At 40.5% G+C, this 26,981-nt stretch overlaps 1 protein-coding gene across 1 annotated transcript in view; it reads left to right on the top strand.

Moving 5' to 3' along the window:
• Positions 1-26,981, top strand: part of foxo6b (forkhead box O6 b) — a 76,469-nt gene that overhangs the window by 25,811 nt on the left and 23,677 nt on the right. The window lies entirely within an intron of this gene.

The following is a 26,981-nucleotide window of genomic DNA, read 5'->3' as shown; positions in this document are numbered from 1 at the left end:
CAGTGTACCACACATTGCATATATCATCTAACATTGAATAACAAAAAGATTCAGTATATAATAATTATGACCTTTTCTCTCATATCAGCCTCTTCCACATTACTGCAGCACCAGTGGAGTTCAGGGGGTAAGAAATGGGGTCAGTAAGCAACAGTGTGAACCCTCTGGGCTCCCCCTGTAGTCCCACCTTGTGTGGAGCTCACACTCCTTCATCTGATGGCTAAGCCCGGCCATTATGCTTAATCAAAGGGGTTGTACAAGGTCCACGAAGGCCTGCTGGCTTTGGCACAGCTTAAACTGTGAGACCTGGTCAGGTACTGGGCTGAAGACCAACAGTAGGAAGTTCCAGATGAATCAAAAACAGCAGAGTCGTTTTCCGTCAGCCCTTTTAATTAGTGTAATTGATTCTGTGGTTATGTATTTTAGAATTTTATATTATTCTTATTAATATGAATTATTGACTGCTTGCTTTTTATAGTAAAACAGCAGTACTGCTCAGCTCTGCAATGGTAAACACGCTGCTATGGTACACACCCTAAAGAACTAAAATAGAAATAGAATGATCTTATTATTATCTTATTTTGCCACTTTGGAGTAATTCAGTGTTAAAGGAAAAGGCACTCACAAACATAAAAAACTATAAAATCAAAAGGTAAGAGTAGACTGCACAGTAAAGGAAGAAAATACAACATAAGATAAAGAAATAGGTACACTTAATAAAAATGGCATATTAAGATGAAATGAAATGAGCAACTGAGTAGTGATTTGAAAATTTACAAAAAGCGCATTTGTAATTATGCATGGAAAAACAACACACTATTTACTACAAAAACTACAAATAACAGCAGGGATGTAAACACTTATTTAGGTTGTTAGTTGCAGTGATGGTTATAATGTATAACAGCTAATGGGAGGAAGGATCTGTGATAACGCTCCTTTGTGTACCTAGGATGCAGCAGTCCTTCACTGAAGGAGCTCTCCAGCGTCCTCATGTATGAAAGATTGCGCAGCTTTCATACTAAAAGTTTGCGGTAGGGAGAAATTCTGAAACTTGCGGTGCACAAAAAAATTCTAATTTATGAAACTGTCCACACGTGTCACTGCACACGTAGCCTTTATACATCCTAATTTGCGGTGGATTTGGCGCAGCTGCACCAGGCTCTTTGACCGCTCGGTCCCCGCCCCTAAACACATATGTAAAGTAGTATAAATAAATAGAAGTAACCCAACACCTGTCCAAATGATCATGGCAACGTTGCTGTGACAGTCTGATCCAGTTCCTTTCAGCGGAAAAATGCTAAGGGAAACTGTGTCTACACACTGTGAGGGATGTTTGTGGTGAATTGCAGCAAACCAACACCTGACTTGAATGACATCTGCCACTCAAACCTGGCCGAAAATAAAATGTTTGTCGGCTTGAACACATTTAGTTCTACAATGTGTATTTTTAAACTAAACGTTGCTGTCTAGTTGCTGCACATAATCATAGCTCAATATTGATCTTTATAATGACGTGAATATGCCTCCCATTTTTCCATTAGAAACACTCACCACGCACACTATGCGAAGTACATTAAATCTTTACAATTAATCAGGATGTCACATAAGAAAATACAAAATTACCTTAGAAGCCAGCCATTGCGCACAGAACATGCTTGAGGTTTCTTCCCAACACAACTATTATTATTAGATTCATTATAATTATTTTTATGGTATGAAGGAAATGAGTTGAGAAGGCCCTGGTGCCATTACATTAGTGAGACACAATTGTGCATCACAAATACATTGCACATATATTGAATGAAAATGCCTCCCATTCACAAATGTATATTCAATTACAGATGGGGCCCTTATAGCATATGAGTCCAGGCTTTGATTACATTCAGAAATCGGCTCCTCACTGCAAATGAGATCCACAGTTTAGGGGAATTTTATATATCTGAGCAACATATGGATGAGACCGACCCATATGGCTGGCATGGCCCAGCACAGGGATAACGGTTAAAAACCCGACCTGTAAGTCAGCTCCCTCTGAAAAGCTTTAACTGGCACCTGCGATGCATGGTTCCTCCTGGTTTCCCTCTGTAACACTGAGGCCAGCTCCGTGCAGAGCTCTAGAATAATTGCCCCGGGCAATCTAAACCGGCTAATAAGACATGCATCATCATGTGCCAGCAGATCAGTACCGTCTCTGAAAAAAAAGCTCCCTTCGACTTCTTCCATTGGCAATGACCTCCAGCTGTGCCAAAGCTGCCATCGTTCCACAATAACATGCAACTTTATGCAGCTATTTAAGGGTATGTGTGAATGTCTCCAGCTTGTCAACCATAGAAATCAGTGCACCTGACTTGTTAGGAATGAATCTGCTGATCTGACATAGTTTTCTTTTTTAGTGAGAGTGAAAGTGTTCCTCAGATGATTCACATGCATTTTATCTTCCTCAGTGCACAGACCGATAAGCCAAAACATATAGACAAAACTAGCAGATAAATTAATATACTTTATAAATGAATGAATACATTGTGTTTCATCAGGTAATACATTCTTTAAAACAATTGAAACATAGCTCAACATTAATGTTACCAATATTTTACTGGCTCATTTAACAGTGACCTTACAAAGAGAGGTTCCATGAAAAGGGTTTCCAGATCGGTTTGTGAAGTCTTTTAAAAAATAATTAATAAATACAGAATCTTCAACAGAAACTGGGAATGTTTTGGTGCAATTGAAGTAAACATCTTACAGAACGTTTTTAGAATTTTAACATGTCCCTGCTGCCATGGGTCAAGAACTACAACAATAGGACCAGTCTTGATTTAGTCTTTCTTTCTACCTAAATATTGTTTTATCCCTTGTGAGACAGAATAAAACTGATGTCAGACCTCTAAATCATTGCTGTCAGTATAGCTCAGTGAGAAATATTGTAGCATTTAGATATATCTTGAATTTCGTTCTTTAACAATTGATTAACAATAATAACAATAGAACTGGACTTTAGGACTTCTTAGAGCAGTGAACAAACTTCCAATGAAGTTTTTCATTGAGAGCTCCGCTTGACTCCACCCCTCCATTACCAGCTTGACCCATTCCTCTATTCACACATACACACACACACACACACACACACACACACACACACACACACACACACACACACACACACACACACACACACACATACGTGCACGTGTTCAAACACTGCAGGGAAAAAACACACATTCCAGGATTCCAATTTGCAATTCATGAGCGGCGTCTCATTAGACTTTAAGTTTTACCATAGGCCTCTGAAGTATATGGCTGGAGCAGTTATTAATATTTCATAGCCCCCCATTGAGGAGCTAAAAACGAAGTCGACCCGCTTCCGCTACAAAGTGACTCGTGCGTCTGTTTTTCCCCTCTTCCTCCTCTTCTTTCTTACCCTCTCTCCTCCCTGTTTGTTAGAATGTCTTTCTCTTCCTCTCTCTTCAGTTTGCTTCTCTGCTGCTGCTTTTTCTCCTCAGCTTCCTCGCTTCCGATCCCTCTCTGTCGCACAGACCCTAACTCAGACTGACTTAATTGGGCTGTCTTTGTTCTGGGAAATGTGGGCATACCTTCCCCATCTTCCTATTGGAGTCAGAAAGAGCGAGGAAAGCAAAGAGTTTTTGGCAAAGGAGAAACTGAACAGAAGATAAACTATAGAGGAGAACCCTGATTGAACTCCAGTTGCACAAAGAGGACCCCGTGTGCCATACTGGGCTACTAGGGACTTAGGAGGTCAGAAGGTGGAGGATAAGTAATGTGTGTGTGGGTGTATATAGACAAAGATAAGGGGGGGAGTCTCAGGGGTTCACAGACTGTCAGACAGGAGTTCTGCCAGTCTTAAAACAAACCCATGCATGAATAAGTCAATAAACCTGTGTGTGTTTGTGTGCATACGTGCGTGCAAGTGTGTGAGCGAGTGAGCGAGCGAGTGAGTGAGTGAGTAAGTGAGGGGAAGAAAAAGAAGAGAATCACACAAGGATGGTGGTTCCCTCTATGTCTCAAAAAAGGAAAAAGACGCTACATTCTCTCACAATGACAAACAGGTGGAAGGAATGAGAGACATTCGCTCATGGAGAGATACAGATAGAAAGACAGCGATTAAAGCCAGACAGAGGAAAAGACCAATCCAGAGAGGAGAGCTAGGATTGGTTGGGACGGTTTAGTTTGTTTGGGTTTTGCTTTTTCAGTATGTGTCAGGGCCTAAAACACCCATTTAAAACTAAACCCCTCCCACGTCGTACTCCGGTTTAAAGTGTTAATACCTATATGTTTTAGTAGAATTTTATTTGATACATTAACACAAAGTAGCTCATAAATCCAAGGGACAAATTTATGGTTTTTATATTTATACAAATAAAAAACTGAAAATGTGGTATTTATTTGTATTCAGCCCCAATGAGGCAACACTTTGTAGAACCACGCTTCAGTGCAGCTCCAGCTGCAAGTCTTGTAGGGTATGTCTCTACCGGCTTTAAATTTCTACAGACTGAGTTTGTCCCGTTTTTTCTTTTCCTAAGTAGCTCAAGTAAGTCAGATTGGATTAAGGTCATACATGAACATCAATTTTCAAGTCTTGTTACACAGGTTGAATACTGTCTACTAAAGAGATCACTACTGCACTGCATTTTATTTTGTGGTGTTAATGGGTCTGAATACAAATGTAACACCACACATTTCAAATCTTATTTTATTTGTCCAAACGATGTGTCCCTTTTCTTTCAACTTCACAAACATATATGCCTCACAGCTCTGTTGTTGTGCATCACTATGCAGCCATTTGCTTGATGAAATCACAGCATTATAACAAATTACCATCATCAAATGGTTGTAGCATGCTACGAATACTTATTGACCAACTCCCTCTGCTGTCATGGACATGCTGTCATCATGATAATAAACACAGACTCTTCTGTTAATTATATATATGAATATTTATTGAAGCCAAATAATCCTGATATACCATTATTCTGGTCCAAAAACCTTCCCCTAACTAACAAGCACCATTCTACACAAAGGGGACAAAAATGACTACCTAACAGTAATAATAAAATAAAAATATATGCACATTTAGTGTCTATGAAGATCAAACCAGCAAAACCAACAAAATGTACAATTTGGGTTAAATGGAAAGAGAAGTCCTCCTGGGGTGTTGATGTCTCGATTGCAGCGATGGTGGCCACGCCCCTTTAGCCTCTAGCAGCTGATCGCCCCAAATCTCGAACAGAGTCATAAAACTCTGAAGCGAGAACTCAGTGAAAAACTTCCAGCAATAAAACTGGAACAAAAGAATGGTCAGACCACGAGGGCTAGACCGCAGTTGCTTTGAATGAAAAACTTTTAAAAGTCCTGGCTGATTTGGGATCAACCGGACAAAACATGAACACGCACGATTCAGCAGCACTCGCGCAGCAAATCAAAACACCACTCAGCATAAAACACTTCAATCAGTATTGCATGCAACAAATTAATACCTTAAATTAACTACTGGTGATCCTACATCACCTTAATTCTTCCTCATCCTGCCCAGACCTCTAAATGCACCTATCCGGTTTAATATGAAAAGAACAAAATTACTTTGACATTGATTTCTTCTCTTCTCTGATTGACGATAGGTCAGGTCTGAAGAAAAATGAGGGGGGAGGGTCACGCGTCCGTGATCATCTCAAGGAAAAAACGGTAAACTTCTCATCTGTCCAGGAGGGGAAAATATGAAGAACCGTTAAGTCGACTGAATCAACAAGGAGGAAACTCATCTCCTTGGAAATAAAACCTCTGTGGGTTTTCACCTGCGCTGGGTGTCGGCAGGGTCTTAGATCGGTATATGAATTTTCTGACCTTCTCGTATCAGACAGACTTCCAGCTTTCAGGCTCCTGGCCTTGTGGAGCAAAAGTCTGCCTGCGAGCTTTTGTCTCTCCAGATATGCGCCTCCGTTGCGTCGTCCCGTGAGACAAGCGGGAAATGAAAACGAAACTTTATTTCCTGCGGGTTTTACAATCCCGGGTGACGTCAGAGCAGCGACGTCTGTTGAGCTGTGCATGTCAAACTGCGCGTCCAAAATGGATGACTCCAACACAGTTGAAATGATTGAAAAGGTTCAGTAGATTGATCAGCAGAAATAGAAAAACAAAACAAAAAAGAAATAATTGTGGTACAGGGACGGCCATTTTAATATTAGACAGAGGACTACTTCTTCCTTCTCTTGCTTTGTTTGACCCCCTCCTCATCCTTCTTCCTTGCTTCCCAATCAGTTTATGCTCTCTCTGCTCATCCCTCACAGATGTTCTCCTTCTCTCACTCTGTTCATTACTGCTAACTCTCACAAAGCAAATTTCTTTCCATGATGGATGGGCTCCCAGGTCACTCCTCCAAAGCTTGCTCAAATCTGTGGTAAAACCTAGGAAGCAGACGGTTAACTTTTGGCCACGCATGGTGGTTTAGAATAGGAAATGAGGTAGTCTCTAAGGGTTTTGTTTTTGTTGCATTTGTCAGTGTTTGGATTGTATTGCAATTTATACAGCAGCTTATATTGTTAGCAGTGAGAAGCTTGCTGCATGCACAGATCTAAAAGAAAGATGGGGGTCATTTCTCAAGGTCCCACTCTTCTCTGTCTTGCCCCAATCAATTTTCTCTCTCCATTATTGTGTCTGTAGTTTTCTAGTAAGCATGTTACCTTGTAGGTATCCTTATAAGTCCTCCACTTTCAGCATCTTCACCACCGTAATGGCATATAGCGTTTCTCTCCTTCCATTCTGCCCTCACTTCTCCTCACTGTCTCAAATTCTCTCCGTCTACAATGGTCAGATCTCATGGGGAAAGACAGTTGGAAGGATGCAGGGTTGCTGCCATGGCAACTACAACCCTCCCTCTCCCTCAGGTCTCCTTAGCAACAAGTTGCTTGGCATTGTAGTAATGAGCTGTCCCAGCATACCATGCTGGGAAAGCAGGAGATGTGTGATGGCTGAGCTGCATGCTGTCAGAGTGTGGTAATGTCAACTTATAAATCCGACCCCAAACTTTTGTTAGGGACTACATTTGAGTGCCCAGATATTTCTTTGTCCTGAATGTTTATCATTAAGTTTAAAGTTAATATGTGATTTTTTTTCTAGAAAAAAAAACAAAAAAACAGTCAATGCCATAAACATCCTGATCCTTTCCTCAGAGGGATACTTAACAAAAGCACATCTGGTAACTGTCAGAGTTTAGGGATTGTGTTTTATTACAACCACAGTCAGATGTTTCAGTTCATTTTAAAGCTGGAGATCCACATACCTGCAACAGGCCAAGGTCAATAAAAGCTCCAACAGTCCACACATGTTGAAACTTTATCAGTTGGGTTGTGGCTTTATCTCCTTTCTTTCATGACATGTGCTGTAGGATGTAATATGTTGGCTTGTTCCTGTCGTTCATGCTGCTGGGGTTTAATTGTTTCAACCATCTTTGTTCTGTTGAACCTTTCTTCTTGTATCATCTTCCTGTGCAGCTCATCTTGTTTCACAGCCATTGCCTTTGTTTGCTGATTGCTGATCTCTCGCCTGTTTCTTCCTTCATGCCATATAATTAGTGTTGGACTAGTATTGACAAGTCTAATCACATTTGGTCATCAATGTGCAAGGTTTAAAAGATTACTGATTACGAACCACTAAATTGTTCTGTTGTGCCATTCTGATAGTTCCAAGTCCTTTTAAATGAGATGCCAGAGAAAGTGCTGGAGGACTTGAACCATACAGTCACAGCCACCAGTAACCATAGCTGTAAATATCCCACTTGATTATGTAATTTCACATGAAAAACTATATTAGACTGATCCGGATGATGATGACCATGATAAGAATCAGAATCAGCTTTATTGCCAAGTTTGTACAGACAAACAAGGAATTTGACTCCGGTACACTTTGCTTTCAATAATAAATAATATCTTTTTAAATGTACATATATACACAAGTGACTTTACAATGGAATATAATGTGAGATCAGTCCAAGTATGCATGGTGTTGTTCTGGAACTCTGACTGCCAAGTGTTCATCAGAGACACAGCCTGGGGGAAGAAACTGGCGACTGGTTTTAGCAGACTGCACTCTGTACAGCAACCTGAAGGTAGAAGCCTAAACAGTTTGTGTGCAGGATGTGTGCGGTAATGGCCTACTTCTATGTGAATAATGTTTGAATGCAAAGTGATGTTTATCTCTCGCCATGCTGAAATCAAGACGTCCTATCATTGGTTAGAGCAGGCTGGACTGCAGGACAATACAAATGCACTTATCATGGCAGCACAGGTACAAGGCACTTGACAACAGCAATTGAAGCCATGTTCTACCACACCAGATAGGGCGTAAGATCAAGGCTGTGCAAAAATGCCCCCTGAACAATTTCTGCACAGGTAGGTAGATCCTGGCAGGTAAAGCTTACATGGAACACCACCAGGTGGTGGGAATAGTGTACAGGACATCTATGCCAGGTATAGATTAGAGGTCCCCTGTCCCCCAGTCAAAGTGAGAGATAACACTGACAGTGCTGGAGAATGATAAGGCTAAGATCCTGTGGGACTTTCAGATGTAAACTTATAAACAGGTGATGGCCAACCAAACAGACATTTGTGTGGTGGACAAAGCTGAAAATAATGCAGGAGTTATAGATGTAGCAATCTGGAGCAACAGCAACATCAACAAGAAGGAAAAAGAAGGAAGCCTGAGTAATACCGAAGGCTCAAAGAGGAAATAAAGAAGCTGTGGAGATTAAAGGCCTCAAGGGTGCAACTGGTCATTAGTGCACTTGTAGCTGTAATTCCTCATATTATTTTAGTGGTTGCAACAGTTTCCAGGAACAACCTCTAAAAAGTCTGTCCAGAAGAGTGCAGTCCTAGGAACAGCTAAGATACTGGCAGAACACTCAAGCTCCCGGGCCTCTGGTAAAGGACCTGAGCTCAGTCAGAATCGATGGAGAGCATTTGTGAACATTAATTTTCAAGTTAATAATTTCAATAACTTTCAAGTGCCATACATCCCTCTTGGATTTAGGTACGGACTTTGACTAGGCCATTCTAATACATGAACATGCTATGATCTACACCATTCCACTGTAGCTTTGGCTGTATGTTTAGTTATTGTCCTTCTGGTAAGTGAACCTACACCACAGTCTCAAGTCTGTAATGTAAAAAAATATGCAAAGGTTTAAGATGTATGAATACTTCTGAAAGCCCCATTATACTAAAGTCTCATATTATCTTGTGCAGCAAATCTAGGAAAAAGAATTGAGTGAGTATACAAAGTTTCCATTTAGTGCAGTGATGCATGCTAGTTTGTCTTGAATTCATTGGGAGGCTTGTGTTTTCCTAAATTCATAGGCCATCCTGCTCCAGTCATTTAGGGGGACTCCCTGTCTTTGGTTTCTTAGAGTATAGATGCTCATTCTGTGAATCCCATTATAATCACTATGAACAGATATGATGGTAATTAGAACAACCTATAAGTCCGTATGTGGCAATATCCTCAATGTGATATAATCTGAAGTCTTCAGCTGATTCAAAATGCTGCAGCGAGAGTTCTGATGAAAATCATGACTAGAAGAACACAGCGTAGTGCATGGGAAGAAAAAAACTGCAGAGCATGGGACCACAAAAGAAAGAGTCAGGTGCATGGAAGATAACTGGGGAAATGGAAGTCAAATGGAAGAATCAAGCGGAGAACAATGAGAACCACAGAGTTTATACAATGTACCGAGGAAGGTGTGGAGAATGACATGTCATGACATGACATGAATAGATACAGGGATATGTGGAGCAGCTGAGGCAGAAGGTAAGCAGGGAGAGTAAATAACACAGAGAAGCTGAGGGAGAGACCAGGGAGAAAGACAAATACTAACTTAAGGTGAATAAACTTTAATACACAGTAAAAAGAACACAGGAGTAAACTAAGACACTAATTACAAAGAAATTAACTAATACGGCTCACATTGAACACAGAGAAATACATTTGAATACAATAAGACCTTAAAAACAATAATAAAGAACTTGGAAGTGATCAAGACAGAAACACAAATGAAAACCAAAACACCTGTGAATCATGACAAAGCCCATTTACTTCTGTTACTATAATTGAGAGGATTTCTAGCATTAATTAGGTTTTATTGGAATTGTTGAGTCACAAAACAGTTGCATGAAATATGAGTACTACCATGGAGGTTACGGTACAATAGGTTAAATATGCTTTTAAAGTAACAAAACGTTGGCCTTCCTGGCAGTGAATAGTTACTGGTGAAACCCAGCTACAAATGAGAAAAAGTCAACCTGTACTGTTTTTATTTCTTGCATCATTGTTACTGAACCCATCTTGTACTCAATTCAACATGTTTCCCACCGTTAGTTGCTCAACAATGAGTACCATTAGGTGGATTTAAACTTAAACTGAGAATTTTTGGTCTTATGGGCTTTAATATCTGGACATAAATTAGGTTTTTTCATATTTATACAGATATTTCTATGCCAGAAAAAAAGTACTAAGCCAATCCTCAAGGCATTCAAAGCCTGGATAGCTGATATGACTAGAAGAATTATTAAGCAAACTACAGCTGACAAGAACCGGAGTTGTCATGTTTGTAGTTAAAACGAATAATGAGAAGAGGGAGACGTGAGTTTACTGTTGGAGGTGCATGAGGATTTCCTTAAGGATGTGAGCAATCCACAGAGTATTGGACTATAAAAGTTAGCTTCTCAAGAATGTTTCTGCAGTCTAACCCCACAGGATGGATCCTGGTTACCAACTGTCTCAACTGTCTGTGATTGGTCATTCTAAACACAGTGATAGGCAGGTCGCCTGTCCAGTAGGATCTGTTTATCTGTTGGTGGGCAGCAGACAAAAAAACACACTGGCACCATCCACTGTGTGTGGCAGAAACACACATCATTTGCTCACACACATAGCTGTAGATATTTCTTACTGGTGTCAAGACATTTCCAGACTGTTCTAAACATGCACAAAATGTCTGTGGTGAGATCGTAGCAGCTCATTATGGTGCTGCTGCGTGGGAACAAGTATAATCAGGATTATTTTGGTCAAAATCACTCAAATGAATTTGAAGTGATAATGGCTTTGTTGCACATGGAGAAAAGTGACTTGCCTTGAAAATAACATTTTTCCTGAGAGGTTCTTGGAGAAAATTGTGTTAACATACACAATATTTATTCAACCTTCACAGGGGCACAACTACATGTTTTTGAGGTGGATGCGAACATGTCACTGCCCCCCCCCCAAAATAAACTTGTACAAGTGAGCCAAAGAGCCTCCCTTAGTCATGCACTTATAAAATACAGCAGTCATATTATGGAACTTTTTTTATGTTACTTATTATATCAGGTGATCAATTCAATCATAAGCAAATAAGAAGTTTAACAAAGTACAAATATATAATAGTAGTGGCACTCAGTGCTCAACATTTTCTGTAGCGGACATATGAAATCTTAACAGCCTGGACTCCATGTCAGAGTTTGAACATTTATGACATTTAAACTTTTACATTCGGTGACTTTGCACTTGCCCATTTGTCAAGTATAGCATCAAATGAAATAGAACGTGCCACACTGTTTTCAATAGAGATCACTGCTAACTGGGACAAGCGATCATTGCTCATATTTGAACGAAGGTATGTTTTGATGAGCTTGAGCTTGCTAAAAGATCTCTCTGCCAATGCAACTGTCAGAGGCATAGTTAAAAATACTCTAAAGGCTACTGTCAAATTTGGAAATACCAAATCAAGGATCTCTTGAATGAGGAAATTTAACTTTTCTAGAGCCTTGTAACCCTTCAGTAGACGGCTTGCTGGTTATATTTCTTGAATGATATCTCTTGACACATCACAGGTGGTCAGGGCATATGTTGTCACTGATTCCTCCAGCTCAGCTTTAGTCATGTGCTCCATTTTAGTGATGAATTTAAATTTCTCAGACACAAGTTGAAAAGTTGAAAACCTCTCAATTCTATTAAATTCAATTCAGTTTTATTTATATAGTGCCAATTCACAACACATGTTGTCTCAAGGCACTTCACAGAGTCAGGTTCATACATTCCTATTAATCCTAACCATTGAACAGTTCAGTCAGATTCAGTTATTTATTCAAATTGGATAAAAAGTTTTTCTGTCTAAGGAAACCCAGCAGATTGCATCCAGTCAGTGACTTGCAGCATTCACTCCTCCTGGATGAGCATGTAGAGACAGTGGACAGTCACTGGCGTTGACTTAGCAGCAATCCCTCATACTGAGCATGCATGTAGCAACAGTGGAGAGGAAAAACTCCCTTTTAACAGCAAGAAACCTCCAGCAGAACCAGGCTCAGTGTGAGCGGCCATCTGCCACAACCGACTGGGGGTTTGAGAGAACAGAGCAGATATACAAAGAGAACAAAGAAGCACTGATCCAGGAGTACTTTTTATGGGAAGGAAAAGTAAATGTTAATGGATGTAGCTCCTTTAGTCGTTTCACCTAGAAAGACAGAACAGATAAACTCTAAGCCAGTTTTCAAGGTTAGAGTCTGAAAGAGAGCACATAGAGTTAGTCACAGTAGAAGCTCAGTCAATTGCCATGTCTAGGAGAGAGAAAGGGTTAAACACTAAAAGACAGGGCCATGTGGATCATCGGTAGAGGGTGAGCATTAAGTTGTTGCCAGCAGAAGCTCGGACTCCAGAAAGGTGTCACAGGTAGACACAGAGCCAGGCCATGTGTAGCTTCTAGGAAGAGAAAAGAGAGAACAAAGTTAAAAGCTGAAATAACAGCAAATAATGCAAAATTGGAGAGTAGTGTGAGAATGTAGCGAAGAGGGTGAAAGTGGTCATTATGTACTCCAGCAGTCTAAGCCTATAGCAGCATAACTACAGAGATAGTTTCAGTTCAGATTATTTAGTTAAACGGCGCTTATTTACAACAATGTCGTCTCAAGGAACCCCACAAAGGGTCCCACTGACGGTCATTGTTATACTAAAAACCACAATGATTGGGATATCTCTCTCTGTCAGACTGATTATAACCATTGGAAAAGAGAAGGGGTCATACAGGTAGCAGAAATGGAGGGTGTGTTTGCTCCTCAACCATAACTAAACCGGTTTAGGCTAAACCTGACTCCTCCTTACTCCAACCAACAGGGAGGGAGCCTTCCTCCCTCCCTGATAAACTAAGCCACTCTAACTATAAGCTTTATCAAAAAGGAAGGTTTTAAGCCTAGCCTTAAAAGTAGGCAGGGTGTCTGCCTCACAGACTAAAACTGGGAGCTGGTTCCACAGGAGAGGAGCCTGATAACTAAAGGATCTGCCTCCCATTCTATTTCTAGAGACTCTAGGAACCACCAGTAAACCTGCAGTCTGAGAACGAAGTGCTCTGTTAGGAACATATGGACCAATCAGATGTCTGATGTATGATGGAGCTAGATCATTAAGGGCTTTATATGTGAGGAGGAGAATTTTAAGTTCTATTCTGGATTTAACAGGGAGCCAATGAAGGGAAGCTAAAATAGGAGAAATATGATCTCTCTTTTTAATCTTCATCAGAACTCTTGCTGCAGCATTTTGAATCAGCTGAAGGCTTTTAACTGCATTTTGTGGACATCCTGATAGTAAAGAATTACAATAGTCCAGCCTTGAAGTAACAAATGCATGGACTAGTTTTTCAGCGTCACTCCTGGATAGGATATTTCTAATTTTGGAAATGTTCCGGAGGTGAAAGAAGGAAATCCTCAGACAGCTCTTGCAGGAATGTGTCAACAATAACATTGAAAACCATGCACCTGAAGTGCCTTGTGGGTTCCTTTTCATGATGACCAGAGCATGAATTGTCATCTGGGAACTTATTTTGCTTCCCAAGTCGTTTCTCTTTGAATTCAGGAGAAGCATCAATTCTCGATGGCTATCACTTGTCTCTTCCATCACTGACCTCATGTCTGCCTCTTTCACCCCTTGTCTGTTGCATTCTCCACTAAGTCATATGGTCAAAAAAGCATTCTATATTAGTTGTAGAAATTACAGATCTTAATACAGTTTTTAAAAAAAATAATTTTTAAACATTTTTGCTTGGGATTAAGTAGCTGTTCCTTCACTTCCACCTAATATTAGACCAACCTGTCACCTTCCCCTGTCTGTCCTGATTCTTCCTCTGTCATCTTCTTTCTCTCCATCCTCACAGCTGAATGACATTAATTTTGTGTTAAGTAGGTTTAAAAAATACAGCAGTCAAAATACAATAAAATGAATCTTTAAATTTAAATGATCTCCTTATTGGATAACAGTTACTGACTGGACATTGCATCTGATCTGACTTATCAGATACATCACACCACCACTGTAGTGATATTAAATAAGACATTTAAACTCAAGTGTCACCCTGCCAAAAAGGTTGGTAACATGGGTCACCGACCTTTTTGAGTGTAAGGGCTATAGTGACACTGGACTAATTTGTCTGATACACACATAAACTTGTACAACTGATCTTTAATTAAAGAATCAATAATAATAAATATACATATGAGTGAATAAATTGCAGCCTAGGGGGCTAAGCGTTGGACTATAGCTGGGCACTGGCGCCATGACAATTTAGCTTTCCTGTGTTAATATTTCTTGAGTTTTATTTTGGTCATTCTTACACTTAGTGTGTGGATATGTGTGTGTGACAGGCTTATGTATCAGATATTCATAGAAATACCGAACAAATCAAGTCCCTTATCGGTTCAATAGGGGAGGTAACATTTAACAGTCAAATATGGGACAATTCCGTATTAGGCTAGCTTTAGCTAACCTGAATATTTACAACCCTCTTGTCCTGTTGTCGATACACTGACGGTACTTACCTACTATCTTTCAACCACTTGAAAGGCTTTTTTTCATCCCGCCAACATCTTTATCCTTCTCCCTTTTCCTTTTTCTGTTTTGCGCCCCGGATAACGTTGTTTTCTGCCGCTCCATGTTGTTGTCAAGTGCACTACGACTGGTAGTCTAAATTTAAAAAAACAAAAACAAAAAAAACTCGCCTGAGAGCGTTCTCCTAGGGGCGTGTGCCCAAGCCACCTGTGTGGGAAGGGAGAGCGATAGGAGGGGAGGTGAAGGAGCAGAGGGGCGCCTAATCAGTGCCGTTACTCTGTTATTGATCATTTCATGCTGTTAAATATAGAAAATGCCAACTAGAAAAACATTTTTTCTATGGGGGTTTTGACGCCCCCTCTATTGCAGCGCCCCTATGCGTTGCATACAGTGCATACCCACTTTTTGCACCACTGAACCTTCACATATATAAAAAAAACAAATAAATACTAAGAAAATAAGTAGTTCAGTACTTATTTTATTAACCACTACATCAAACAAAAATTAACTGATAGTTCTTCTAGGTGGGGAGAAGCTAGTAAGCATTTATATTTTTAAGATTTACATACAATTTTTTTGATACAGATTAAACTTCGTTCCTCCTCTTCCTGTCAGCATAGCATCCTCTCTGTCACAGTGATGCTGTGTGTCACAGTTCTGCTCATGATTCTTGCAATACAATTAGCATTTTATCATGCCAACAAACTTCATCTCTATGAACAGATGTATTATGGACTCATATCTAACTGAGGTCTATGGATGGCTTTGAGGGTTAAATCAGGTCATTTGCTCACTGGGTAGAAATACATGTTCGTAATCCTATTTGTTGGTGTGGCACGGAGCATAAACATGATCTGATACAAAAAACAGCTCTCACATCTCTACAGGACATCTCTCCATGAGGAACACAGTGTAAAACCAGCCCCTGTTATCACACTCCTCCCCAGCATACCCTTTTCCCTCAGGTAGGGATTCGGGAGTCTGAAGTTTAAACATCCAGCCTGTTGGGACCCACAGCCATGGATTACAACATCAAGATGAGGTACAAACTTTTCTGGAACTTTCAAAATAAATTGTATTAACCGACTTCCAGCACAACTTAGGAAGGGGGTGGGGGTAACAGCGGACTTCCCCATGATGCCACTGTCTGTATAAAAGCACCCCCTTTCCAATGAATCGCTCTCTTCCACCCGGACCCCGCTGCAGAGCTGGCAGGAGAGACACAGCGCGCTAATGTCTCTTTGCTGGTAAACAGACATAACTCTTCAACCTGGATCCAAGAGTGTCATAAGATCACGCGATCATATGCATTAAGTTTAGTACGAATGAATTGCTGTTTGTGTATTCGGTATTCATTCAAGAACGGGGTAATTAAGGTACAAACGTTGCTTGACTTTTCTCTCTGAGGTCCACAGAATCAAGCTGTGTTATAGATAGTTCCCAGCAGAGACCCTGTCTCTACGACGCCCAGTGGAGCAGTTTCCCGGTCTCAAGGAAAGACAAAGGGGACTGCATCACCGTGGTTACGGCAATAACAGCAGTTTGGCCGGCCGACAGAACGAGCTGCCTTCCCCACCACTACGGAAGTTAGCTGAAGCTAACCCTTTGTTCACAGAGCTTTTTTCAAACTTCGTCGTCGCCCGGGAAACTTCTCCTCTGCACAGTTCATATGAGGTTAGGGGTTTAGGCAGATAGACGTAATTTAGGATGACATGATCTAAACATTTTTTATTTTATGAAGTTTGGTTTTGTTTGTGAAACTCTATCTTAGTGCTAGCAGGCTATCTGCTCAGCACGTGCTCAGTTTTGTGTTCTGTGTTTGTGTGTTTTAAAGTTAAAACACAGAAGATTGATCATAACGCACCGTCCGCGCTTATGCATTTTAACCCTTTTATCAACTGTATTTTAAAGGTATGTGCTTGATTCTGGTGTTAAGCTATCAGCTTCTTTTGTTAGCTTTAGCTGCTAACAGCTAAGAACACGTACTTGCATACTTGGTTCTTTTTCAAAATATTTCCTTAAATATTTTACTATTTCCTTAATAATATTTCTTTAAATATTATTTTAATAAATAAAGGCAGCTAATGAGACACCGTTGAGAATTAGTCATCCAGAAGGTTGGTTTTATTCAGCAAATCATTCTTTAAAATATTTTTTTAAAATAATATTTTATCTGATCTTGCATTGTGAATGGTTGTCTAAAGGTTTGCTGATTATTGTCTAAGTTAGTTCCAAGACTAACTTAACTTCATTTTTAGATTCTTCAAGATAATCCTTGGTTCTCAAACATAAACATTGCATGGTAATGTTGCATCATTCTTTCGGTCATGGTTTTCAATCATCTTTAATCAACTTGTTTATATTGTACATAGCCCATTAGTCTTCTTTATTCTTTAATTCTGCTTGGTAGTTTAGTTGGATTATTTTAGTAAAGAGTTTGTTGATTGAAATATGTTTGACTTTGAGTTGACTTATTTTTGTTAATAAATTCTTGTATTTTAAGAAATTGTGTGAATTCATTCCATGTGTGTGCAGAGTTTATGCTGTTCAATAATGTCAGAGCTTGGCTCACCCTTTTTGATTTTGTCCTAATACCACCGCCTTATTGGGCTGGTATTCACAGGACAACACTTAACAGACCAAAATATTATTTAATAAACTATTAAAGTATTAATATTAAATAATATATTCATATTCATAGTCACAACAAGCCTGAGAAATCAGGATGATGCCTTTCTCCAAACTTATTTAGATATGAGTCAATAATATGCCTGTTCATAGCTATGAGTTCAGCCTATATATTTAGATACTAAGCAAAACTATCTGGTCTAACACTTCTCTTAGCTTAGACTTAAAATCAAAAAGTAATAAAGTTCCCAAAAATCTAAGTGAACAATGCAAAAATGTCAGAATGCAAAAACTGAAACTGGAACGACGATCTAACATTATTTCCTAATTGCATCCTTTTTGTATTTGTGATGTTGCAGTGAGAATATAAAGTTGTAGAAAATACTTCTATATTGTGGATGTATTTTGTATTGTGGGTGAAAAATAAAGAGAACGATGAGGTATTTACATATATTTTTAATACAAAGTGTCATTAAACAGTTGAGCTGCACAGGAACACAAGATGCTTTCTCAATATCAGAGACCAAGTTCAGTTTGTTGCCATAAGAAAAATCTCAGCTGTGCAGCAGGAATCATAATTCCGAACAGAACTACACACAAGGACGACGCGACACTGACAGAATGTCACTACGGATGATAAAAAGCGTTTCATTTGGTTTAAAAACAATAACCTCATCACAACAATAATAAAATCATAAGGCATGTTAAAAAGTCCCAGAGTCATCTATCATATGAACAATGTCAAGTAACCTGTTTGATAGCTTAGTCAGTTAAGTAGACGACTGGTGATGAAAGGCTATCACGTTGGAGACTGGTTGCTTAGCTACATTTACTTTTGAGTTTTTGGTATTTCTTTTAGGCACTAGCGGCCTTTATTTTATTTTAAATTTTTTTTATATATTTGACAGGAAACAGAGTGGAGAGAGATAGAGAAGGGTATGCAGTAAACGTCGACAGGTTTAGATTCAAACCTGCAACAGGCTGCGTCGAGGCCTAAGGTCTCTGTACATGGGTCACGTGCCTAACTCCCTGCGCCACCAACGCCCCATCCACAGGTCTACATTTAAACTTCAAATAAACGTCTAACCATGTGGCTGATGGCTCCTTGTTTTGGTGCATCTTTTTTAGTCATGCACCCAAGTCGGGCTTGAGGACTTTAGGATCCAAGTGTCGCACTGAGATTACAACTGAGGGTCAGAGGTCCCACAACATCCCAGAGGACACAACTAGAACACCAAGTAATCTCTGGCTCATTTTTGGCCTGAGGTAGGAATGCCACTGGCATATGCACCATAAACAAAAGTGTAGATGCAGATCAGGTCTGGTAGTAAGGCTAGCATGACAACCTCACAAGCCACTGATCCCAAATATCCTCCTGACCAACAGCAGAATTACTGCTACCAAAAGGACCAGGACAGCTGTGTGATTATTATCACAAAATCCTGGCCACATCGGCACATTCCAGACGCAGTCGTACAGCTGGCAGGCCATAGCCTACACCACTGCGATAGGAATGCTAACTCCGGTAAGAACAGAGGAGAGGGCCTCTGCATCTACACACACAAGAACTGCTGTACAAACAGCAGAATCATCCACAACCGCTTTGGGATGACCACGGTGGTGTCGTCTGATCACGGGGGGAGATGAATTGGCCTACAGAGAGGAAGTACAGGAGCTGGTGGAGTGGTGTTCCATCAACGACCTGGAGCTGAAGACCAAAGAGATGGCCACTAATCTCAGAAAGCAGGGGAACATGCTCCACTGTCAATCAACGGAGCTCATGTGGAGAGGGTAATCTCATTCAAGTTCCCAGGAACGTACATATCTGAGGACCTCACCTGGTCGGTTAATACATCAACACTGGTAAAAAAGACACAGCAGAGACTCCACTTCCTGAGAGTGCTTTGGAGGAACCATCTTGTGTCTTTCTACTGGATGACCATAGAACCAGCGCTGACAAGCTGTGTTACTGTGTGGTTCGCTGGCTGCTCTGCTGCAGACAGGAGGGCTCTATAGGGGGTAAAAAGGACTGCAGAAAAGGTCATCAGATCCCTGTCTATGTACAATTTTAGACAATGATCAGACATATTCTTTTATCTAAAAATGCTTACTGTGTATCTCCATATTCTTTTCAAAGCATTTAAATGCATCTGCTCATATTATTTTATTTTATCTCATTCCATCCCTTTTTCCTTAATTTGCTTTTTAATGTTGTTGCTAGATTTTGAAGGAAAGCATGTCCTGGTCACAAGGGTGCTCCCATCCCATCACACTTGCTTATCACATCTGATTCCTCTCAATCTGTTTCATTTCCCTCATTTTAGTTTGAGTCTCACTCAGGATGAAGGAAGCAGGTGAAGGAGTTTTCTTAAATTCTAAATAGAGCGCTTCTCTCTGCATTAACTCTGCAATAATTTTAACTCTACACACTGCTGTCTGGTCTAACACTTCTCTATATTTAGACTTAAGATTAAAATGAATAAGAATCCCTAAAAAGTCTGTAAAAAATGCAAAACTCATAGAAAGCTTAAACTGAAACTTTAATTTAGTATTGTAAAATTCATAATTAAAAGTATACATATACATATCTTTCATTTTAATCCTTTTTTCCCTTGTTATATTGAGGTAATGATATCAATGTTTTTTGTATGTAGGTGAAAAAATAGAGAGAATAATGATAAATTTAATAAGGGATAAATATATTTACACTGAATATACTGAAAGATGGAAACATGTATTTTAACCTAACGTGTTGTTAAGCAGTGGAGTTGTTTAGGCTGTGCTCTGACAGCCACATACACTACCTGGATATTATCAGACAGAGACCAAGTTCAGCTTGTTGCCATAATAAAATATCAGTTGTGTGGCAAGAATGATGATTTCCAAAGAGACCCGTTACACACAGCACTCTGTAATAGAAAGGATGCAGGAATAGGAGTTTATTCTGGATAAAAAAATATTATAACGTTATCACAACAAAAATAAAAACTTGAATAATACATGTTAAACAGTCCTGGATTATTTATTGTTTGCCCTGGGCCTATAACCTGTCAGATAGCTCAGTCAGGAAAACATTGGCTCAGTAACTGAAAGGTTGTGCGGCTGACTGCTGCTAGCCAGTCTTGGCTAACACAGGTGTACATTTAGATTTCTAATAAATGACATTTCTGAAATAATTATCCACCACATTTAGCCCAGACATTTAGGAACAATTAAACATACATCATTTAGACATTTTTCCTACTAAAAATGCTCATTGGATAGCTTCATGGTAGAACCCACTACAACACCTATATGATAGCTGGTGACCCTGGTTGCATGTACTTTAGAAATAAATTAATTATGGATATATGTGTAACTTAAAAAACAACAACTGATACATGCCACTACCTATATTGAGACATTTTTGACTGTCAGATTAATATTTCCTAGAATTTAAATTATTTCTGTTCTGAAATTGAAAGTTTTAGGAGGATTAAATAGTATTAATAAAACCGTATACATTTAATTGATATAAATATAAAATAAATATGCTAATAATAATTAGCTAGACAATTAAACCCACAGAAGAAGGGTTATTTCCTGTGGGGTTTAAATGGAGTGAAACAGTCTCTCGTCTGATTGGCCAGTTCAATTTCTGCTCTGGCTATACTCAGATGTTCTCAAACCACACAAATAATACTTTCAACACAAAACCCAGTTTCTCAGGCATCATTTTTACAAGCCTGTAAAACCATATTTATTACTTATGCCCATATTTTTAATAACAAAAACATTTTATGTCACACCAGAAAGACCTAGCTGGAAACAAAAGAGCATTGATGAAATCCATGAATAATTATTAAATGTTTAGGTTTAGGTTCATAATTAGACCATCAAAATAAGATATCTAACTGATCTGATGATGTGACGGTTTTGGAAATCTCTTCAGATGGATCTGCATGTGTTTCACTGCTGACATTCAAGGACACGTTTATTCCAACATATTTTACATTTTAGATAGATAGAACAGATAAAAATTTAAATCCATAAATTGTGTATGGTAATTTAAAACTGATATTGGCTAGGTGAAGCGAATACGGGACTGAAATCTGTGAATTTTATTTAAAAAGAAAAGAAAAAAAAAACAGTATTTTCAACATGAAATATAACTACTGCAACAGGACTGCAAAAAATATTAAAGCGAAACCCTCAGAGTGGATTTCTTTAACCTTTTGGTTCTAATCATGTTAGGTAGTCCAACAGGATGGAAGTTCTACCCAGGTCCAGTGTGGAACCATCAAGCTTCCCAGAACTGACTGGAGCCCATGGACACGCAGGGAGGATTTTCCAATCTCCTTCCCCGCTTTCAGATGCTCGTTAATCTCCTCGCTCTATTTATGTCTGCCCTCTCCTCCTGCCCCCAGGCTCTCCGGCTCCGGCTCGGCTCCTTGTGTCCGTCCGCACAGGGAGAGCCTGCCTCAGCAGGCCGGCAGCTCCAATTAGAGGCCTCTTCGCTGGGAATTGAGCTTGCCGTCTATCCCTTGCCCCTCAGGCTCTTTTCTCAACTACATTTTCTCAGGTTAACCCCAGACAGTGCTTTACTTTCTTCCTCTCCCCACTTGTCTTTTCACTCCCTGTGTTGCTTGTTTCCCTGCCTGCAGCCCCCACAACCACTGCTCCACAGGGAGCTAGGGGGAATGAAAGGCCTTCTGTCGCCTAAGGGCTGGCTGTAGTCCCTCGGCTGTTCTTTGAGGAGAAGATAACTGATGGAACGTTTAGGAGGCAGCCTCAGTATAACTACTGGACATACTAACTCTGATCCAAAACATAGTTCCCACGTCTCAACCAGAAGTGCGCAACTCCCTTTAGCTACCATTATAGTAGGCAAGCACTGGACAACAAGGATCACGATGGCTTTCAAACGGACCAAAACAGTATGTTGATACTCTTGACCATTGTGAAAGAAAAATATATTTCCAGAAAATGCTGCTGTTGGAATTGACTGGTTTGAGGTAGAGAAAGGAAACGACATGGACAATTTGTCTCCGATCAGTATTACTACATTATGTAGTATTATTTCTTTACTATTATTGTTATTACCACCATTATATATATATATATATATATATATATATATATATATGCACACACACACACACACACACACACACACACACACACACACACACACACACACACACACACTGGCCACTTTATTAGGTACACCTTGCTAGTACTGGGTTCGACCCCAGTACTAGCCTTCAGAACTGCCTTAATCCTTCGTGGCATAGATTCAACAAGGTACTGAGAACATTCCTCAGAGAGCTTGGTCCATATTGACACAATAGCAACACACAGATGCTGCAGATTTGTCGGCTGCACATCCACGATGCAAATCTCCCGTTCCACCACATCCTAAAGGTGCTCTATAGGATTGAGATCTGGTGACTGTGGAGGCCATTTGAGTCCAGTGAACTCATTGTCATGTTCAAGAAACCAGTCGGAGATGATTCGTGCTTTGTGACATGGCGCGTTATCCTGCTGGAAGTAACCATCAGAAGATGGGTACACTGTGGTCATAAAGGGATGGACATGGTCAGCAACAATACTCAGGTAGGCTGTGGCGTTGACACGATGCTCAATTAGTACTAAGGGGACCAAAGTGTGCCAAGAAAATATCCCCCACACCATTACACCAACACCACCAGCCTGAACCGTTGATACAAGGCAGGATGGATCCATGCTTTCATGTTGTTGACACGAAATTCTGACCCTACCATCCGAATGTCGCAGCAGAAATCGAGACTCATCAGACCAGGCAAAGTTTTTCATATCTTCTATTGTCCAATTTTGGTGAGCCTGTGTGAGTTGTAGCCTCGGTTTCCTGTTCTTAGCTGACAGGAGTGGCACCTGGTGTGGTCTTCTGCTGCTGTAGCCCATCCGCCTCAAGGTTCGATGTGTTGTGTGTTCAGAGATGCTTTCTATCAACTCAAACCAGTCTGGCCATTCCCCTCTGACCTCTGGCATCAACAAGGCATTTGCGCCCACAGAACAGCCGCTCACTGGATATTTTCTCTTTTTCGGACCATTCTCTGTAAACCCTAGAGATGTTAGTGCGTGAAAATCCCAGTAGATCAGCAGTTTCTGAAATACTCAGACCAGCCCGTCTGGCACCAGCAACCATGCCACGTTCACCTCTCTTCTCTGTTCTGATGCTTGGTTTGAGATGCAGCAGATCGTTTTGACCTTGTCTATATGCCTAAATGTATTGAGTTGCTGCCATGTGATTGGTTGATTAGAAATTTGCTTTAACGTACAGTTGGCAATAAAGCTTTTCTGATTCTGATTCTGATATGTATCTATATATATATATATAGCAGCTATTTTACCATGAAGGCCTGATTCACACAGTCTCCTCTTAACAGTTGTTCTAGAGATGTGTCTGCTGCTAGAACTCTGTGTGGCATTGACCTGTTCCCTAATCTGAGCTGCTGTTAACCTGCGATTTCTGAGGCTGGTGACTCAGATGAACTTATCGTCCGCAGCAGAGGTGACTCTTGGTCTTCCTTTCCTGGGGCGGTCCTCATGTGAGCCAGTTTCTTTGTAGCGCTTGATGGTTTTTGCGACTGCACTTGGGGACACTTTCAAAGTTTTCCCAATTGTTCGGACTGACTGACCTTCATTTCTTAAAGTAATGATGGCCACTCATTTTTCTTTACTTTACTGCTTTTTTCTTGCCATAATACAAATTCTAACAGTCTATTCAGTAGGACTATCAGCTGTGTACTGTATCCACCTCCTGTACAACACAACTGATGGTCCCAACCCCATTTATAAGACTTGAAATCCCACTTATTAAACCTGACGGGGCACACCTGTGAAGTGAAAACCATTTCAGGTGACTACCTCTTGAAGCTCGTCAACAGAATGCCAAGAGTGTGCGGAGCAGTAATCAAAGCAAAAGGTGGCTACTTTGAAGAACCTAAAATATAAGACATATTTTCAGTTGTTTCACACTTTTTTGTTCAGTATATAATTCCACATGTGTTAATTCATGGTTTTGATGCCTTCAGTGTGAAGCTACAATATTCATAGTCATGAAAATAAAGACAACTCTTTGAATGAGAAGGTGTGTCCAAACCTTTGGTCTGTACTGTATATGTTGGGACCACAGCCATGGTTACAACGTGAAAGGCCAGTACAAATTTTTGTGGAACTTTAAGAATAAATTGCATTAATCTACTTCCGGCACAGCCAGGAAACGGGGTAACTGCGGACTTCCTGTGATGTCCCTGTCCAAATAAAAGCACCGCTCTTGCTACATCCTGTCTCTTCCACGCCAGTGACAAACGGGATAGGAGGGACACAGCGCGTTAATGTGTCTTTGCTGATATAATTCTTCAGCTGGATCCAAGAGAGTCATACAATCACCGATCATATGCACAAAGTTAAGTACGAATGAATTACTGTCTGTGTATCCGGTAAATTCATTCATGAACGGTGTGATTAAGGTACAAGCATTGGTTGACTTTCTCTCTGAGATCTACAGAAAGCAAACTGTTTCCAGAGAATTCCCTGCAGAGACCCTGTCTCTACGACACCGAGTGGAGCGGCTTTCCAGTCTGAAGGAAGGACAGAGTGAGCTGCCTCACCGTGGTTACAGTAACTGTGCAGTTGGCCGGCCGACAGAACAAGCCAACGAGCCAACACCCCACATACCCCCCCTTTTGCAGAAATGACTGCTTCAATGCGGCGTGGCATGGAGGCAATCAGCCTGTGGCACTGCTGAGGTCTTATGGAGGCCCAGGATGCTTCGATAGCGGCCTTTAGCTCATCCAGAGTGTTGGGTCTTGAGTGTCTCAACGTTCTCTTCACAATATCCCACAGATTCTCTATGGGGTTCAGGTCAGGAGAGTTGGCAGGCCAATTGAGCACAGTGATACCATGGTCAGTAAACCATTTACCAGTGGTTTTGGCACTGTGAGCAGGTGCCAGGTCATGCTGAAAAATGAAATCTTCATCTCCATAAAGCTTTTCAGTAGATGGAAGCATGAAGTGCTCCAAAATCTCCTGATAGCTAGCTGCATTGACCCTGCCCTTGATAAAACACAGTGGACCAACACCAGCAGCTGACACGGCACCCCAGACCATCACTGACTGTGGGTACTTGACACTGGACTTCTGGCATTTTGGCATTTCCTTCTTCCCAGTCTTCCTCCAGACTCTGGCACCTTGATTTCCGAATGACATGCAGAATTTGCTTTCATCCAAAAAAAGTACTTTGGACCACTGAGGAACAGTCCAGTGCTGCTTCTCTGTAGCCCAGGTCAGGCGCTTCCGCCGCTGTTTCTGGTTCAAAAGTGGCTTGACCTGGGGAATGCGGCACCTGTAGCCCATTTCCTGCACACGCCTGTGCACGGTGGCTCTGGATGTTTCTACTCCAGACTCAGTCCACTGCTTCCACAGGTCCCCCAAGGTCTGGAATCGGCCCTTCTCCACAATCTTCCTCAGGGTCCAGTCACCTCTTCTCGTTGTGCAGCGTTTTCTGCCACACTTTTTCCTTCCCACAGACTTCCCACTGAGGTGCCTTGATACAGCACTCTGGCAACAGCCTATTCGTTCAGAAAGTTCTTTCTGTGTCTTACCCTCTTGCTTGAGGGTGTCAATAGTGGCCTTCTGGACAGCAGTCAGGTCGGCAGTCTTACCCATGATTGGGGTTTTGAGTGATGAACCAGGCTGGGAGTTTTAAAGGCCTCAGGAATCTTTTGCAGGTGTTTAGAGTTAACTCGTTGATTCAGATGATTAGGTTCATAGCTCGTTTAGAGACCCTTTTAATGATATGCTAATTTTGTGAGATAGGAATTTTGGGTTTTCATGAGCTGTTTGCTCAATAAAAGACCTGACATATTTCAGTTAGTGTGCAATGAATCTAAAATATATGAATGTTAAATTTTCATCATTACATTATGGAAAATAATGAACTTTATCACAATATGCTAATATTTTGAGAAGGACCTGTATATATATATATATATATCTCCTTAGAGAGCAGAGAGCTGCCACTGTGCAGCACCAGGGAGCATTCAGGGGCTAAGGGTCTTGCTCAGGGACCCAGAGTGCCCAGAGATACAATGGAATGCTGGAATGCAAATGAGGATCTGTATCATGGCATAAAAACTGATGTTCACAGATGATCATCCAAAACCAGCTGTTTTGTACAGAAGAATGGACAAAATTAAGTCTGTAGATGTTTTAATGCTGGTAGAGACATAAATGAAAATACCTGAAGCCAAAGGTAGTTCTAAAGATTATTAACTCAGAGGGTCTAAATAAAAATGTACACTACACTTTTCAGATTTGCATTTGTATAAAATAACAAAAAAATCTTTCCAGTTACATTATTATTGTATTCAACAATTAACAACAAGGCACCAGCATAGTGAGTAATGTGCTGGCTGACAGCTGCTGCAGCACCTTCCTACAGATATTTATTCAAATTGATTTGTCTATGTGCTGGC

The sequence above is a fragment of the Girardinichthys multiradiatus genome, chromosome 13, assembly GCF_021462225.1.
Source record: "Girardinichthys multiradiatus isolate DD_20200921_A chromosome 13, DD_fGirMul_XY1, whole genome shotgun sequence".
NCBI classification, from domain to species: domain Eukaryota; kingdom Metazoa; phylum Chordata; class Actinopteri; order Cyprinodontiformes; family Goodeidae; genus Girardinichthys; species Girardinichthys multiradiatus.
The sequence above is the reverse complement of the archived record's forward strand: the minus strand, read 5'-3'. Positions and strand labels throughout refer to the sequence as shown.